Consider the following 19,972-nt stretch of genomic DNA (forward strand, 5'->3'; position numbering starts at 1 on the left):
ATCCAGACAATTACAGACAATTACACAGAGGTTTGGGTGGACCTGGCCGGGGAGAAGGGATGCATCTATATGAGTTGTTCACCAGAAGCAGTCCAGAATTCCTTACTGTAGAAGTAACGAAAGGGGGGAATGTTGGGAAGGGGGCAGCCTGTGCCACCCCCCAGGCACTTTAGAGTGAGGTGAGATGTATTTGAAGCACTATGATGGTCCAGGGGGAGGGGAGACGGTGAGAGGGACGCCTTTCTGTTTAACAGGACCCTTATAACCAAATATAGTTTAACTACATAGTAATTTAAAAGGGGCGAGCGGCATCGCTATTTTGTGTTGATATTAGTAATCATAGGTAGAAGGGAAGGCCTGCAGATAAATGCAGCATTGCATGCACTAGGCCCAAATTCATGACACCACAGAAATCCCGAGCCATGCCCGGGCTCCCATGAGGACAGCTCACACCACAACCGCCACAACGTTTATTCATTGTTCCAAAAGTGTTGCAAAGATGTGTTTTTCACCCAAGAGGAATGTGCCCCACAAGGACGTGATCAGAGCACAGCACCTGGTGTGCATGCTATCTCACACTGGCCAAAGCATAACTCGGCTCACTCCCGGGTTACCACGAACTATAGCCCATATAACTGACTAAATCCTAAGACCCCTGAATTCCATGGCATCAGGCGCCCTTTGACCACCAACTCCAAAGTAACAAGTCCTGAAATGTTCAAAGAGGACAACGGGGCATATCGGCAAAGCGAGAATCGTGTAATTTGTATTGCGAGGTGCTGTGAGGGATACATTATAGTTTGACTAGGGTGGAGACCTTGGAGCCGGATGGCACGGAGGGAGTGAGTGAAATGTGTGTGTGAAGATTAGAGTGCCCCAGAACCGCCTTTGTGTCCGTTTTAAAGCCTGCCAAGTGCACAGTATGAGTGATAAAACAAGCTGTATAGTAGGAGTATAATTCATTTTTTTTCTGACCTTCAATGTGAGAAGAAAATGAGCCCCGCAGCACCCACTTGATGGAAGATAGCTGGACTGGGCAATAAGCTGCCATCCCTTATATATAAAGGGGGGTATATGTATAGGGTCCATCCAATCAGCTGCGCAGGTTTTTACTGTATGTTGTTTTTACTGTATGTTGTTGCGTCATCATGACGCTGTGTACCTTTAAAAGTTTCTGCTTGTACCTCTTTTTGGCGAAATGTTCTTAGCAGCAGAGTTCTCTCATCTGCGTGTGAGATTAAAACTTGGTATCCTTACAAGATCAACTTGGGCCTGTCTTCCCTAGTGGGTTGTATTCTCTCTGGTGTGAGCGTTTAGGGGCGTGCCTTCAATAACGACATCGATAATCCTACAATAGTACGTTCAAAGGTCAAGATAGAATACACCACGAGGTATCAAGCTACTTCAAAAATACCCTTCATTGCAAATACACTTCAAATACGCCATCACAGTTCCTGTTACAGCAGAACCTCTTGTAAAGTCTGATATAGTTCAAATACGCCAACAGGTATCTAACTACTTTAAAGATTCCCTTAATTACAAAACATGTCATACAAACATACTATAAAACTTACACTCGCATAATTATAATAGTTTTTTAAAAATCCTTTATAGATTTTTTCCCCAATGACCCAATGATTATTTCATGTCAATACAACAAGAGTGTAGAACACACTAATGTTGTACCAAATATGATATGATATGGCATTTATAATATGTCTGTACACAAGTGTTTCTAGATGCGTACATAGAATGTACTGTTTATGACGGTCAAAAAAAGTAAATGTATGTGTAAAAAGTTATGCAATGAAAGCTTTTAAACTGCCCTGCTTAACAATGATACTGTTTATTTACTCACAGAGAAAGAACCAGCTTTATTACTGTATGCAACTAAGTAACCATACCAAGTATAAACAAATACATATTGTATAAGCACTATCCTCAATTGTACTACAACCGTAAATGCCATGTACACTTCAATTATATCATTTCACCATATTACAAATACTGTATACTCCTACTACATTACCTATAATTACTATGCACATATTACTATAGTGTGAGTGGCTGGTGGCCACAGCCACCACAATAGAATTAAACCATGTAACAAGTAAGTACAATACACCTTCAATTAACAAAACTCGCCCTGAAACCCCTGCAATTGAAATGATGTCCGTGAACACCAAAATTGACCACTGACTCCATGGCACCTGCACGCCCATCTATAAGAACAGCTCCATATCATCTTTATTGCACTCCCCACCCTTTCCAGGCCCTCTTTCGGCCACCAAATAACCCCAAATATGTTTTCTAGACGTCATCACCACCGCGCTATGCGCGGACACCTGCCGCTGTCCGTGGATCCAACATGGCGACTGCTGCAAAAAATATGACGCACCTCACGCTTTTGAGCATCCAATCAGCAGGTGTGTACGATGTCCTTGGACATCACGCCGCTCCCTGTTTGGCCCAGACGTGTCTGCGGTCCCCGAATCGGGATAGAGTCTGCGGACCGGAACCGGATAACACTAATTAATTGTACCTACTTTTTGGCCATTGTAAAAAAAAAACGACTGGTCGGATTTACAACAAATTTACAAAGCACACTTTCGGGACCAAGACGCCGCTCATGGCGTAAATCTGGTGAAAATCCGTCCAGCGATTTGACCTGTAGGCGCCAGCAAAAAAGAATTCCATTGCATCTATGAGGATTTCCACATATTTTGGGACCTCCCGACAATTTTGCCCCCCCTTAACAAAACTGCACCAAACTTTGCAGAATCATTCATTCCGAGGGGGCCATATACTTTCTTTTGCAAAGTTTCATGACGATTCGTCCAGGGGAGAAAAAGTTATAAGCCGCCCAAAAAGTGGAGCAACTTAACCATAACTACAGGGCCGCTACCGCGGGCCCTGTAATACAATGTCCAATATGAATTAATATTCGTAGTCTAAAACATTTCAAAATATTTCAGTACCCTTTACCAGTTAACATTCATAGCCTAAAACATTACCAAATCCTTAACAAACACTTCGATACCCTTTTCCAGACCTGATAAAGTGCTATATGAATGCTTTCATTTTGTGAGTTGAGACAATACTGCCAAAAATCTTCTTCATGTTTATTTTCGTAGTCATGCACGGAACGGCCCAACATACTCATATACAGACTACCTTTTTCTTTACACTCTGTAAGTACCTATCTAGCAGTCTCCCTCATTAGGTAATTTACATATTCTACATACTCTATTTTCTTTCGGAATAACCAGTTCCGGTCCAACTGCCGCTACAACAAACAGATGTTTTTATTAAAAATCTTCTCAATATATTCACAGGCGACAGTGTCATATAGCTCTGTGGGCTTTTAAATGTATGTACCACTCCCCTAGTTTCATCACATGTTTTCATGTTTTCCTATATACTTATAATTCTACACCCAGTCCAAAGCTTCCAATCTTATAACAAAACTTTTCTCAAGAACAGTACAACCACTATCCCAATTTGGCTCACATTGTATTTGTACAGAAATTCTCCGTAGCGATTCCGAATGATTGTCCGCTCCTAAACTCGCAGTGCTGAGTAATTCTAGTAATGGACAGGTAGGAACCGTTCTGCATTTGATGTGCAATAGACGTTTCCTCTTAATAACTAGCTTGGGCAAGGATATTAGTCCAAGTTCGAGCTCTAGCAATTCCATCGGGACTGAGGGTCTAACATTTAATAGCTTTCTCCAAAATGAACCTTCTATTACTTTCAGCCACATCAGGTCCTTTATTGCCAGTGCCTCAAGCCTGTATGTTATTGCTGTACAAAAGCACTGCTTATACAGGAGAAGCAAACCCTCCAGACTAAATCCTGAGGTTTCCCCCGCATATTTATTTATCATAACAGGTAGTGCTATTGCTCTTCTTCTCTTGCCCCTAATCACTCTTTTATTACTAAAGTGCATCAGCTTTGTTTTCTCTAAATTGATAGTCAAATCATTCTCTTCTGCATATTCAAATAATCTTGATGTTGTCCGCTTGATCCCAGTAAATGTTCCATCTAGTATTACTAAGTCATCAGCTTCCATTAAACAATTTATGTGAGTGTCCTTTATCTTATAAATTTACTCTGTTTTGCAAGTAATTCATCCAAATAAATAGTGAAGGGGGGCAGTACACAACCCTGTTTTGAGCTCCCCTGCTAGTTTCACTTTGCTCAGTCACAGCTCCTCTGCTATCCAGTCTGATCTGAACATATGTATTTTCGTGCAGCATTCGAATGACTGTTATTAGATCACTCAGGCATCCAAATTGTTCAATTTTGAGCCATAACTTTCTTCTGTCCGCTCGGTCGAATGCAGCACGAAAATCCACCATGTTTGCGCAGAGCCCAGCGTTACCTTTGCATTTCTAATCAATTTATCAAAGACTCTCAAATTGTGCAAAACCTCAGATCCTTGTTTGAAACCAGTTTGGAAAACATCAATTAACTTTATTCATTTAACCCAAGCTTGCAAATCCTCCAATATACAGGATCGAAAATGTTCCCGGTGATATCCAGTAAGGATGTCAATCTGTTATTGGAGGGCACTGATCTTTTTCCTGTTTTATAAACTGGTATTAGCAGTGATCTCTTCCATGACTCTGGTATCTTACCTTTAGATACTTTACTGAATAATATCTCAAGGATTATAATTATAACACATTGCTCCGGATCATTCGTAAGAACTACATTAGCTAATCCATTTGGTCCAGGCGACCACGAATTTCTTAATTTTGTAATTTTTGTCATAATCTTTTCTTTATCTTTATCATAAATTCCTTACTCTCGTTATTACTATTTTGATCCACTATCTTCTGTGTAAGATTTGCATGAATATACGTGGTTCATAGTTGTGCACTAATAGGATTTACTTCCAGATTAACTTTCACTCCCTTATAGCTTCCTAGCATTCTTCATATATTCTTATATTCCCTCTTATGAAGTACAGATACACATTTTGCCACTTTGCATTCTTTTTTGAAAAGCGCAACCAATTAATCCAACGTCGATATCTATTTTTAACCAATCTAATTATACCAATCTTATTTGATATCGACATTATCCCATGCTTTAATTCCCAAATTTCTCTACACATTTCTCTTTTTTTATCTTTAACTTCTCTATCATAATCATGTCTCTCGACCCTATTGTTCATAATTGTATTTCTATTCTTTGAGATTGCAATTTGTCTAGTTGTCGACTCAATCTTTAATTATGTTTCCTTTTATCCGCCCTACAATCCTTCTGTAACACTCACCTGATTCCCGCAGAGGCGCCGGTCTTGACTGGGTGAATGTCGTATCTTCAAAGGTGATGTGTAACACACGGTTGGCTCTTTGGGCTGGACCTCTGTGCACTGTATGTCTGACTCGAAGAGTAAGATGTCTGCAGATAGAAAATATGGGATTAATGAACTGGGGTTATTGGGTGCCTCTCTCCTCTTCCCTTTCTCTTCTCCTGTAGAACCCCAAAGGTTAACACCCTCACCTTAGGTAAGTGAACGCCGAGCTCTCCATCTGCCTCGGGGCAGGGTGCCGTAACCAGTTTCTTCACTGGATAAGGGTGCAGGCCTCTTGACCTCAGAGGACTGCTGTCCGTCGTTAACTGCACGAACGGTAAGTTCTGGGCACTTCAAATGTCTTAAAAGTCTTTTGTAATGATATCTCTTGTTTTGCAGGGTTCCGGCGATGGCGGATGGCGGGCTGATGAGAGTTGAGGATCGAACCCGCGTGAGGAATAGAAGCGCCTGGAAGCACGTAAGTAAGCGCTTGTAGCCTGCTTCACGATGCGCACTAACTGTCCCTTTTATCTTGCAGGTACAAGTTCGGAGCTTTAGAGAAGTTGAAGGGTGCTGGAATACCCACTGGATTCGGCGTGTGAAGGAGTAATGGCACGTGAGTAATAAAGTTGCCCAATGTCTTTAAACGCACCTTCTTTTGTCTTTCAGATGCGGGATGCAGCGCCGAAGGCCTCCGGAGCGTGCGAAGAGCTGGTAAGCTTTTGTCTTTCAGATGCCGGAATGCAGTGCGAAGACCTCCGGAGCATGCGAAGAGTAGGTAAGCCTTTGTCTTTCAGATGCCGGAATGCAGCGCGAGGCGTTGGTGACAGCCGATGGACCAGGTAAGAGATGCGCTGCCACTGAAGACCGTAGTGCTAACCTGTTCTTTCTTTGTCTTTACAGGTGCTGCTGAAGACTGGATTCCAGGATGGTAAGCCTTTGTTCCCTTAGGCCCAGGATCAGAAGCACAAGACACGATGAGCGTTCTGCTGCAGAGAATGCAGAATAACGCAAAGCAAGATTCATCCATCGGGTGTGGTTTAAATAGCCTCCTGTAGTGCTTAGGTGTCTCCTTCCACAGCCACGCCTCGGTAAGAAAAGAGTTCCTGCTTTCCAGAAGAGTTCCAGTGTTCTGAACCTAGGGAATGGCTCCTGCCCCACCCAACAGGAAAAGTAGTCCCAAACAGAAGAGGATCAGGGGTTCAACTGGCAGGTAAGTAAGCAGCATGGTCTGTTGCAGGTAAGTCCACCCAAGCATTATGAGCCCGGCGCTTCCAGCGCTGGGACTGGGCATCTTTATGAGCCTGGTGCCACTGGCGCCCGGACAGGGTCCAAAAGGTCCCAATTGGGACTGGCTGGCACTCGGAACCGGGGTTATGGGTCTGCTTCCAAGGGAGTCGGGCAAGTCCTGATCTTTTGGAAGCAGAGATCATGACACCTACTTCCTTTTTCAAGCTCTCGGTCGGCCGGCTGATTCTTTCCAGAATTATTAATATTTAAGTCCCCTATTAACTCATTGCTAACTAGCCTTTCATTTGCACCTCTTTTTAAAGTTATCGTAGCATGATCACTGAAGTTATTATTAGCTACACTTAGTCTTTTTGCCCTTAATAAGAATTGCTCATTTGCAAAAACATAATCTAACATGGCTACGCTATATCCTTTACTCCAGGAATAATGACCCTATATATCCCCCATAGTATGCCTGTTTAACATAGTGAAATCTTGCCCTAAATTACCTTGACAATTTGCTCTATTTTGTTCATTATGCTACTGCTGGCAACGTATTTTGTGTCAGGCATTCACTATTAAAAATGCAACGTGCATTCAGGTCTCCGCCAATAATGTTTAGGTATTCTTCCCCAAGTTTCCTTAATTGCTATGAAATATTCAGCTAGAGTGCTCATAATATTTTCTGTGTCTTTGCCTCCGGGCGGATCATATACATTACAAACAACAATCCTATGGGTTCCAACATGTCCAATTACTACAGCGAGCACATTTGGGTGACCTTTTCCAATGTCTACAATGCTACCATTCAATCCATTCTTAATACCAATGGTCAATGCACCATAAGGGCACCCTTTCTCACCCTTTTAGAGAATTCTTTTTATCAAAGTATATTCTGTCCATCAGCCAACATTCCTGCAACAGAAATATAACATTATTTTGTAATATTCTCAAAGATCCTACTGGCTGCAGAAAATGTGTGAACCCCTGAGTATTTCCCGACATAATCATTTTATTTCAAGCTACCTCATCCTCACTATTCGTGACTACATCCAATAATAACTTTAAAAGACCACAAATGTTCCCTCTCTTATTTTCCTTATTCCAACTACTATTATTATAGTCACTAAGAGATTTGATGTATTCCGTTATATTTTCCACTTTTCTTTGTTCTGCCGTCCTAGGATCTCCTTCTTCAGCAACTATTTGATAGCCCAGATTTAGACATTTGTTTTGGTGTTGGTGTATCAATGTAGCGGTTTCTACAGTGGACGCGCATAAGATTAGGATTCGGACATTTCAAAGCTTCCACAAAATCAAAATCTGCAGATTCCAAAATGCGCAGTGGGAGTATATTCTTTATCAACTTTAGGAAGCCAAATCAATACATATGCAACTTATCATTCGTCTGGGCCAACCATTTTATGGTAAAAGACGAAGGATGTTTAACTACAATAGAATCCAACTTTTAATTTCCGTTAAGAGAGTTACTAGTAGCTTTCTTAATAGTCTCCACATGAGCACTACTTATTACTGTGCTACTATTAACATTATGATCCTGTTCCATTTGATTAACAGATTCATCCTCATCTTCCATGTCGCTGTTATTTGAGGTCTCTTGCACATTTATTGTTCTATTCGCCTTAATCAACCTGCTGGTTAAGGTGCCTGTCTCCTTTTTGTTATAATTATTTTTCTTGTTTGTTTTCCACTTAGATTTTTAGGAATGTCTGACCGTTTCCTGGTCCCCTTGGATCATATGAACGGGGTGCACTTCTGGACACACCTTAACCTGCTTTGCATAACAAACTTGTCGCCTTTTTTGCAGATGACATTGCTTCCTCGTCAAATATACTCAGATTTCTGTGAAGTGGCGTTGTCGTTATGCAATTCACAAGGGATATCAGCCGCCACTACATCCTCAGAAGCACTAACCTCGCCCTCCCCTGTATTCATAGGGGTCTCGACATGAACTTTGTGTCTTCCGAGAGCCTCGCTGCCCACAAACTCAATTTTTCTCCTCGAAAGCTGTCGTCTCACCTCCTCGAATATTTTACCACATCATTTAAGCAAAACTTTCATTGCGAACTGCATAGACGCCATTGCTGCCTGCTGTTCACTTTGGGAAGAGACACTTACTGGTGATTCGTTCATTATATTATCCTGCAAAGGCTCAATGTACAGGTTGGGTGAAGCCGATAATCGTTGTACATTACATTCAGATATCACAGGCTCTTTCGCCAACAGATGGACTGCACTTTCTTCAGTTGCAGCTGATGAAGTTCAAGTTGCCTTCATGCCCATTGAATTTTGTAGACTATAACATAAGTCTAAACAACAAATTGTTGTCAATGTCAACCAATGATACTTCCAGACTTTCACTAATCAATTGGGCTCCCTGCTCCACATGCATTGCCTCCATTTCAACAGCAGTTCTAATTTGCTCTGTTGTAGGTACAGAGTCTACCGTAAAATAAGCAGTTATTTTTGTATTTTGTGTCCTTTTTTCACTTGCTTCATTTTTGCCAGGGGAGCTGGTACTGGGCCCTCCTATGTCAGGTTCAGCATTACTTGATGTTGGTTTGAGTAGATTTCTCTGACTGGCGTTCATTTTTACTATACAGCGCGTTTTGTCTTGATTGTAGCAGCTGGCTCTCTGTCTCACTTTCCACTGCATTTTTACACAATGCCCCACTTGATCCTGTAGAAAGTGGATTAATTAGACAATTTAAATCCAACTGTGTCACACTATCAGGAGGATAGCTCTGGGGCAACGTGCTTGCCTTGGAAGCAAGACGAAGCAGAGCAACACAGATTCAATCCCTGGGCCCGCGCTTGGAAACCTCTGGGTATCAAGCGCGTTATAAATAACCAATTATATATTATATCAGGTTATACAAGGGCCTGGACTGCTCACCCAACCGGGTGATCAATGGTTGATCAGTTCCAAAGATGTTTGCATGCTTCCTACTTTGAAGTCCACCACTTAACACCCATGCCACTGTAGGCAATGGACAATAGCAGTAACTCTCTTACCCTGATGCCGTAGGTACCGGAGCAAAGCTGCCTCAAATAAAAGTCACAACTTTGCCTTATAGCACGAGTAATATCAAAACAACTCTATTCTATCTTCTTACCGGCTGTCCACAGTGTTCTCAGCCACCTCTTAAAAGGGAGCCAAGTACTCCAACCTCGACTCTGAGACTGCCTGCTAATCCCTGCCGGCGCCGTCAGGCAGCCCGTACTCCAACCAGCTTAAGGGTCAGGCACCGAAACAAAGTATTTCCTGGCAACAGCACCAGGACTTTATGGCGTTTCCAGCTCTGACCGTACCAACACGGAACAGCAGCAAACTCCATAGTTAGAGAAACAGACCTATGGATGTGTACGACGTGTCAAGTCGCACTGCTCTCTGCTCATTCAGCCGCTTCTGACACTCTGGACGAATTGGAATTGTTGTTTATGATTTACTTAAAAAATAAATGTGTTGTTTAGTGTGAAGGTCAGTTTTGTGTATGGTAGGAGATTGTCCCCCAAAGCCTAGACTAGGTAGGGAACTCCCTGGTAGAGTGGGCTTTGTTAGGTTTTCTTTGAATTTTTTATTATTCATAAAATGTCTAATACTGAGAAAACTACAAGCAAATGTTAGTCTTGCATTACTGACCCCTCAGTGGAAAAGCCACGCCTCTAGTTACAGGAGGCTACATCAGGTATACAAATACGCAGGAGGACAACATTAGCGTAGGTGTACAGTCTGGACAAGCCACGCCTCCTGTTAGGGGGGACTACATCAGGTATACAAATATGCAAAGGAGAAAATAGAGTAGGTGCACAGTCTGGAAAAGCCACGCGTCAAGTTACAGGGGGATGCATCAGGTTTACAGATACGCTAAAACAAAGAAAGACATGCCCTGCCTACGCCAACCTGCACAGGTTGTACCCCAACCTGTGTAGGTTGGGGTACAGTGGTGTTGTAGGGACCCAGCAGGGAAAAGGGAACAGTAATAGCCAGGCAAGTATATTTACAGTTACATTGCAAGGCAGCCCAGTCAAGTTCGGTGGGTTGCAGATAGGTTAGAATATAAGTACAGAACAAGACTAGTTAATCACCTCAGTGGTTGTAGGAAGAGTGGCATACCATACACTGTTTACTGGGTCCTACAGGCTGGGACGGCGGGGACGCAGTGGAGGTTGCAGAGTCAATGTTAGTAAAAATGTATCTAGGTGAAGCCAATTGGTGAGGATAGTAATGGTCAAGTGCTGCTGCCACGCCGTGGTATTAGGTAGGCGAGTCATGGATAGATCCCCCGTCCCCAAGGAGATGGAGGTGTAGGGACCAGGCACCCAGAGGCATGCTGGTAGTTCTCTATGTTGTGGATCGTTTAGCAAAAAGTGAAACTGGTGAAGAATTAGCGCTCTCTGGGCGTGCAATGTTTGAAGTCAATACCAGTTATCAGGGGAGGTGTGGATGAAAGGCGAAATGATGATGCGAGTATGGGAGCAATTAGCTGCAAGAATGGGCTCAAAGCTGCAAGAAAGGAGATGTAATACACTGATATGACCGCCGATATCACTGATGCAACGTGCACAGCTTACCTTTTCTTCCTTTCAGGGATTATGATTTGGCTCTCTGATGCAAGGGCAGAGAGCCGAGGTACAGCGTCAGGCCAGCATTTGCCGACTGAGACCGGCAGAGACACAAAGCAGCGACAGCCTTAATAACAGGCCTTTACATAGGACCGGCTGTGCTTTCTGACTAGATTTGACCGGCTCCTTTGAAACAGGCACAACCCAATTGGAATTCTGCTTTGACGTCGCGTGCATGTAGTCCTTTTAAGCGCACAACGGTGCGCCGGCCATGATTTAATGGCCTTGATGGTATTCCAAACTCATGTTAACTGTTGCGGTGGTCAGGCGTCAGTGTAGTGTGAAGCCGGGACCTACATGGTCTTCCCCACCGGCAGAGAGACGAAGCCAGGTGATCTGAGAATCCTACAGTCCTGGCAGGCGAGTTCACCAGGCATTGATATAAAGATTCCTGGCAGGGGAGTATACCAGGTAATCTCCAAAGGTACAAGAACTCCTACAGAATTATTATTACAGAACATTTTGCTTGAAAATCGTTGTGAGTCCAGTGAAGACACCAGGAAGCTGTTAGATAAAGAGACATTTTCCATCATATTTAGAAATCCAGGGGAAGGGGACCATCCTCTGGACCCAAGGGTCTTTACCTTTCAGAACATTTCTGCTGGTCTCATTCTTACACTGTTGTTTTTAAAAAATATATATATTTTGAAAAATACAACTTTAACACCCCCATTACTTCCTTTACCTGCCCCCATGCCATGTGTTGAGTCACATCTTCTATTTCACATGCTATTACGAATATGCTCATTTACATTATATTCAATATCTGTAAATTATGGGGGCACTATTGTCTCAAATAATCATCTCACAAAGCAGCTATCCTCCTAACCAAAAGTGATACGTATAACAACAGAATCACCAACGCCAAATCAGGTACTAAGGAACGGAGCTTGAGTCACCCATACCACCCATTGAAACATGAATTAAAGATACAACTTGGTGCTCCAAAGATTCAAGAAGCCCTACTCAATAAAATATCGATGCTCCAAGCTAAACTAGAAAACAAAAAACAGCATCTCCACTGAACCACTGCCACACAAGGCACAGCCCACTACTGTTAATCCTTGCAGCCAATTCAAATTCACTCCTCTCTATGTTAATGAAGTCGAAAACGTAATAGCTAGCCTTAAACCATCCAGATGTAAGGGAGACATATTCCCTGCAAATATTATTAAAGAGACAGCGGGAGATCTCGCCCCTTTCATCACCACCTTTATAAACACCTCATTCAAAACCAGTATTGTACCAACTAATCTGAAAGATGCCTGGGTACTCCCCCTTTTGAAAAAACCTAACATGGATCAAAACGTCCCCACGCACTATCGACCTATTACCACAGTACCATTCCTGCTGAAAATACTAGACAGGGCAGCCTACTTACAGATACAGGCCCACCTAGAAAATAACAATCTTCTAGGCTTGGACCAATCAGGGTTTAGACCTAGACATGGGACTGAAACTGCCTTAATAGACTTGACGCCACAAATGGATGACCAAAAAGACAAAGGAAACCTATCCCTCTTAATATTGTTCGACCTATCTGCCGCATTCGATTTGGTCAATCACAAAGTCTTGTGCAATCATCTATCTTCCGCAGCTCATTTCTCTGACAAAGCCACTGCTAGGATCCAATCATTCTTGGACCATATAACAATGAGGGACTTTTCACCTAACGCATCAGCTGACCCAGCTGCGGTGACCTGTGAAGTACCTCAGGGATCTTGTATTTCACCAACACTGTATAATATTTTTTCCAAGCCTTTGTTTGACGACCTTGACCATTTGGGAGTCACCTACACTAACTATGCAGATAACATCCAAATTCACATTCCCATTACTGGGAACTATGACCTTGATTCGAAACTTCTGAACAAAATCTACCTTGTCATCCTGGCATGGATGGACACACATGGCCTCTGCCTCAACAATGACAAGACAGAACTACTTCTTATTGGCTCCCAACCGAAAGTAAACAAACTTGACAACAAGTTTAAAGCCTTCAATATAGACGGCATCGCTATACCAGTGTCCAAAGAAGTCAAAACACTGGGCTTTTACCTCGACTCAGCCTTCACCATGAACAGACAAGTGAATGTGACAGCCTCCGCTACAGCATACACCTGTAAACTAATAAATGCTGGCAGACCATTCCTGTCTGCAGTAAGTTGCCCTACTTTGGTCAGAGCACTTATTCTCTCAAAATTGGACTACTGTAATACATTATATCTATGAACAACTACGAGGAATTTAAAAAATCTCCAAATACTGCAAAATAATGTGCTTAGATCCCTTCCAACATTTTTCTTCAGTTGCAGGATGCTCTGAAGACCTTGAAACTTGTTCCTGCAACAAGAACGTAAATCCTTTGCCTGACCATAGTTAACTCTAGCAGTGGGACATGCCTGGCCATTATAATAGTACTCCTCCGTAGTCCTCTTCCTCGTCCCAGTACCAAAGTGGTGTGAATCAATGGTGGTGTGTATAACTCCCAGTTGCCTCCTCCTCGTCCCATTCTTAAAGGAATATGAGTGTGGGGCATTTTGTGTGTGTGAAAGAGGAAAAGACTGAATTGAAGGGGGCCCTATTCCTAGTTGTTTCTTCCTGGTCTTGTTATGGCTCTGATATTTCTCTGGTGTAACAAGAGGGGATTGATGTGGATTTACTCTACCCATACAAGGTGGTGTTCTCCTAGTTGATCTCTTATTTGTCCCTCTATAACAATGGTATTTCCGAGGGTTATTTAGGAAGGAAGGGAAGGGGAGGGGTTGACAGTACCCTACAAAGGCTTCTGGGACTGAGGGTTCATAATGAAAAGGAAATGGGGATACTGTGTCTCACCTAAGGACATCCTCCCTCTAGTCCCTAAGTCTCCTCCACCCAGGTGATCCTTCCTCGCATATCCACCCCCAGGGTCAGAATCCAAAAGCAATGGCAACAAGATCTTCGGTTGCAGCACACTCTTATAACCAAGATATGCAGAAAGCGAAAGCTCTATTTCGATTAAATAAGAAAGCGATTCAATCTCTACCAGTAGATCAGCGCTTAGCTGCTCTTAAAGCAATTAAAACTAAACATAGGAACTGGAGAAGAACTTATCGTTCTTTATTATACCAGAAAGATGGTGAGGCAATGTTAGTTAAAATGTTGGCTAAAAACACTACAGGATGTTGGACATTAATATCAGACACATATAACACCACTCAATGTCAGATGCAGACTAATGACGTTGCTTCTACCATATGGATCTCCCATTTTACTGATCTTTATGCTCTTCTCCCTTCTACTAATTGCGTACCTCCTGTAAAACTTGAGAGATCCTTCTCAATAGATTTTACAATAGACGATATTCTTAATCTTATCCACAAAGCAAGTAGATCCCGTGCTCCAGGCCCCGATGGTCTTTCTAATGCCATGCTAAAAGAATTTCCGGACCTATGGGCCCCCATCCTGTTTGAAATCTTCTCTCAAGTTGTAATTACCCAAAAGATCCCCAAATCATGGTGTACTTCATTGATTGTACCCATTTATAAAAAAGGCGATAGACAAAACCCCGCAAACTATAGACCAATTGCCCTGTTAGATGCTCCTGGGAAAATCTTTGCCTCATTAATTCTAAGAGATCTCCAACAATGGATTAATTTATCAAATATGAGAGACAGGTTTCAAACAGGATTTGTAGCTGGTAAGGGAACGGCTATAAATATCGTCTCCTTGACTGCAATCAAGGCACTCTGCTGTCAGCAAAAACAATCGCTATTCATTGCCTTTGTAGACTTCAAGGAAGCATTCGACTCTATAGATCGCAATCTAATGCTGCAAAAATTGCTACTATTGGGCTGCCCCTATTCCTTGGTTAAGTTAATTTCTATCTTTCATGAAAATACATCAGTTCATATTCGTCTTACTCGTGACGGGATACTAACCCGCCCCATTTTAACATATCGAGGACTAAAACAGGGATGCATCTTGGCGGCTACACTGTTTAACTTATTCATCCTTGATATGGGTGAAAAGTTTCAGAATGTTAACTCTGATGCCCCTAAATTAGGCCAAGAACAGATACCATGGATCCTTTATGCAGACGATCTCGTTCTATTATCAAAAACTCCTGCAGGTTTGCAACGTTTGATTAATGGATTATCGGAGTATACTGTAGAAAATGCTATGACTGTAAACTTAACGAAAACTCAAATTATGATGTGCCAAAATCGGAAAATGACAAAACACTTTCAATACAAGTGGTATATAAAAAAGGAGTCGATTCTTCTAACCACAACATATAAATACTTGGGCATTATGATCACCCAGGGTAACAATGATAAGGTGTTTAAAAAAGAACTTGAACTGAAACTGCAAACCCTAATTTCCCAATCTAAGGCCATTTTATATAAATTTGGAAAGTTTACATGCAATCATATAATATCATTCTATTCCATGAAAGTAAAACCCATTATCACGTATGGCTCTGAAGCTGCATCGATGCTGCCCCGTTTAGTATGGGATCGATTAGAAGGGAAATATTGGCGCTCAATTTTTAATTTGCCTGCCTGTGTCCCCATTGCAATGATTCGTTTTGAATTAGGGCTGCTATCGCTATACAGTACTATTGCATGGAAATTGATAGCCTTGTTGAGAAAATGCATTCTGTCATTACAATGTCTAGACATATCCGGTATCCTGGGTAAATAGTTACTATACTCAGATCATCAATACCCAAAATGCTGGTTAAACACAGCTATAAACATCCTTTCAGATGCGGACATCTCCGTAGATATTTTAATTCATAATCCAACGCAGGCTAAAACTAAATTATATCGGCAAGACTGGATACATACCTTGGAAAAATGTTCCCATTCTAAAGATTGGAACACTGCCCAGTTTGGCCATAAAAAATTTAGAGTTGCGGAACCATACATTTTAAAATATCCATCTCCAAAATTCAGAGATGACTATATTCGTTTTCGTCTAAATTTGTGGCACACAAGGGATATTTTATTTAGGCGAAAACTAATTGATGCCAGCGAGAACATCTGCCGTTTTTGTATAGATCCTGCAAACGCAGAAACGCTGAAACATGTTATTGTCTACTGTCCTGCATTATATGTCATACGTTGTAAATTCTATTCCCATTGCCTTACAACGCAAACTGTAACTGATATGGAAGAATTATGGCTATTGATTTTTGGTACAAAGAGAATGTCAATTAGATTAGCTACAACAGGCTTTTTAAATGAAGTATATCCAAGGTGATTGTGAATGCTATCATGAGAGAATGGTGATAGAAGGGAATGAAAGAAAGGAAAAAAAAAAAAAATGAGAAAAAAAGGGGAAAAAAAAATGCTGCTGCTACAAAAATCTTTTATAAATTGGGTGTCAGGTGCAAAATTTAAAAATGTGTTATATATTGATGAATTGAATTGTAATATGTTTTTGATATGTTTTTATCCATTTTGTAATTGTTGAAAGGTTGTTCCATACAGCCAAACAATAAATAATAAAAAAAAAAAAAAAAAGCAATGGCCTTTCCCTGGCCACCTGAGCAGATGATGTTTGGGAAAAAGAAGTGAGAACACTCTCAGGTTTCTCACACCACAGAAAGGCACCACTGTGCCTAGCATCCTCTCTGCAACTCCACAAACCTTCTCGTAACCTGTTGAATTGTAGAGGTACAAGAAGGCAGTTACATCACAAATAAGGAGTGTGATGAATTCAGGGAATGCATCTCTTCTCTGCAAGGGGGAGCCAACCTGTTTAGTACTAGGGAGGGCAACCTATATGCTTAACACCCCATAAGGGACAGGGCAAGCAGGACCCCACTGGGGGTGACCCTGCCCTTTGAGACAAGGAATCTCCAGACAGGGTTTTTTATTCATTCGCTCTTTCCTGAGACGTTCAATTTATTTGTTGGTTGCATGGAAATCAATGAGGACAATTGTATGCAAGTTCTTTCAGACATGGCTGATATGGTTTCTGGCCCTTTTACGATCGAGAAGGTGTCTTGCTTGCAGTAACTGGTGATTGCCCAATCTCGTGATAGCCACAGATGGAGCAGCAGGGAGAGACATCCCCCTGGAGGGCAAGTTCCACCCCATGCAGAGGGGAGGGTCTCCAAGTCCTGCATAATGCTGCCGTTCCCTACGCGGATTCCAGGCGGGGAAACTGGGCCACGCCCGAAGAAAGGAGCCAACCACATCAATTGTCAACCAGCGACCGTAACCAAAGACGCTGGGACCTGCCAAGTGCCGACAGGGGACAACCAAGCTGAGAAGAAGACGTAGAGCAGAGACCGAACCACTGTTCTGCATCGAGACCGGGGAACGCCTTTCTAAAGGAACACTGGTGCAGCAACCTAGATGCTCAGTTGTTATAGGGTGGAGGGGTGAGAGCAAAGGATCTCCAGCCTAGAGTGAGAGAGAAAGAGACCCAAGCCAGGGTGAAGAAAGAGCCCCATGCTAGAGAGAGTGATAGAGAGAGAGAGCGAAAGAGAGGGAGAAAGAGAGGGAGAGAGAGAGGGAGAGAGACGCTTCCACACCACCGAAATAGAGAAAGTGCCCCAGGCAAGGCTGGAAACACAGAGAACCCAACAGAGGGTGAGAGACACTACCACACAGGAAAAGATAAGAAATATTGTACTCCAAGTGGGGTTGAGAGTCATAATAGCCTATGGTGGAGCAGTGAAGAGCATATGCAGACGGGGGGGACAAAATATACTTCTAAATTGGGAACTGTGCAATCAGATACGTGGCTTGGGAGAAAACTTGATTAAAGATAATTTTTTTTCATATGGGACTTCAAACTGTATAACTGCGAAGACACCGGAGTCCCATTTTCGCGGGTCAGAAATCAGCAACAAGCTTATAGGACTGAGATCACCCGGTATGGAAATAACGGTGGTGTTAAACCCGCCGCCACCGTTGTTTCCATACCGGGTGATCTCGAGTTGTGCAGGCGGGAGGTGTCATTCCCGCCAGGTCTGACCTAGCGGGTTTAACACGACCCACCTGCAGGCGGACGTGGAAACACCGGCACCATCACAAGATGGTGCCGGTGTTTCCACTTCCCCATTCCCATTGAGTCCTATGGGATTCAATGGGAATGGGGATTTACCAAATTCCGCCTCCGGAATTCCCGTGTCACCGGGGTCGTAATGCCCTGGTAATTCCGGGAATCATGGAAGCGGAATGGTAATACGAGTCCGGCGGTAGCCTGCCGGAATTTCAGGCACGGTTACCGCCGGACACGTAATGAGGCCCATAGTCCCTTTTCAGACAGGTTCTGGGAGAGTTTACATCATTCCTTTCTTAGTGGTAGGGACAGACTTGGAGTAGACAAGGGTTGTGACAGTGCACTGATTCTCAATGTAAAGACATCCTGATGAACACCTTTATTATTTTCTTGACATCTTTCCTTGATAATAAAAAGCTTTACGAAATATTACCTCTTGTTTGCCTCCTGAGTCTGACTTACCGCAAGAGATAACTGAGAATAGACAGCACATTCCCAAAGTTTGGTGAAATTAGTAAGAAATTAAATATGATGATAGAAAGAAGGGATGCCTTGAGAGACCTTTTTGAGAATTTAGAATGCTTAAAGGAATGCTGGCAAATGACAGTCAGTGAAGAATAGAAAAGAGAAGTCAAGTCACGTTGGAAATAAAATAATGACAAACTGGAGGAATATGGAAAGGCTGAGTTGTCAGAGAGGGGTGGAGCAAGAGAGAGAAACAAGATAAACAAGATAGGGGGAGTGAAAGAGGACAGAGGAGAGGAGAGGAAAGGAGGAGTGCAGATTGTCAACTTCAGAGGTAAGGTAAGTAGAGGCAGAAAGGGGAGAATTTAAAGAGGGTTCTGAATGTTATGAAGCCATAAAATTATTAATGAGGGAAATGGGCAATGAGGATGAGTTTCATGGGTGGAAATAAGATTTTGATTGCGGAGTCTATAGTATGAAGTCGATCAACAGTCTATGTAATGTTTCCTTTCCACCTCTCCTGCACTGTTCTGTTTACTCTGATATCCTGGCACCCCAGTCCATTTTCCAGCACTGCCTGGGACCTTGATAGACACAGCCCGAGTCAGGACAGTCTTTGACACGGACAGTTCATTTGAAGTGAGGAAAATTTAGTAACAACTTGGGGCAATGGATAAGTAGGCCTTTTCTATGTTGTGTTGAACTTTACGGCTATCATGTTTCTCCAAAACCCCTCAGTAAAACTGTAACAAGAACGTATGTACTTGTCTTATCGCTCTGTTTCTCCCTTTTTGAAGAAATGCACATTTCTCATTGTGAAACTAAACAGTCTTTTGTTTAACTTTAAACAGGCTATAAAATTCATGGCACTTTGCTTAAAATGAATGGAGGAGACACAGTACAAACCAGAGATGCAACGGATCCTGGGAGAAAAGCAGAAACTACTGATCCTAGCTCAGGTCAGCAGAATTGTTTAAAATGATAACTGTTCTTGTAAGGAAGCTGGTCCAATGCAGGGTGTTCTTTTTTTAAACGTACTTTAACTTTGTACTCATATTCAATGTATAGAGTATTGTACGGGTGCAGAAGGAGGAGACTGACACACAGGTGGCAAAGTGATTGCTATAAAGTTTTATTGGTCATAGAAATAAAGTGACAACATAACTTTCCCTATCTCTAAGAGGGGTTTATCTGCCTCACCTAAACTACTAAGGGTGTCGTCAGAATGTCAGTCTGAATTAATAGTCTACCGTCCTGTGTCAAAACCCCTGCTTCTGTCCCTTACACTTATAACTAAACGATAGATAAAGTAGACCGTCT

General features: G+C 42.4%; 1 long non-coding RNA gene across 1 annotated transcript in view; it reads left to right on the forward strand.

Moving 5' to 3' along the window:
- LOC138579455 (uncharacterized) overlaps positions 1 to 19,612 on the forward strand; it is a 200,792-nt gene extending 181,180 nt beyond the window's left edge. Inside the window, exon 3 of the long non-coding RNA XR_011304011.1 lies at positions 19,504 to 19,612. This is a non-coding gene — a long non-coding RNA (uncharacterized lncRNA). The remainder of the gene's footprint in view (positions 1 to 19,503) is intronic.
- Positions 19,613 to 19,972: the final 360 nt, after the last annotated feature.

This window comes from Ambystoma mexicanum, chromosome 3p, assembly GCF_040938575.1.
Source record: "Ambystoma mexicanum isolate Mex_15411 chromosome 3p, UKY_AmexF1_1, whole genome shotgun sequence".
In the NCBI taxonomy this organism is placed as follows: Eukaryota; Metazoa; Chordata; class Amphibia; order Caudata; family Ambystomatidae; genus Ambystoma; species Ambystoma mexicanum.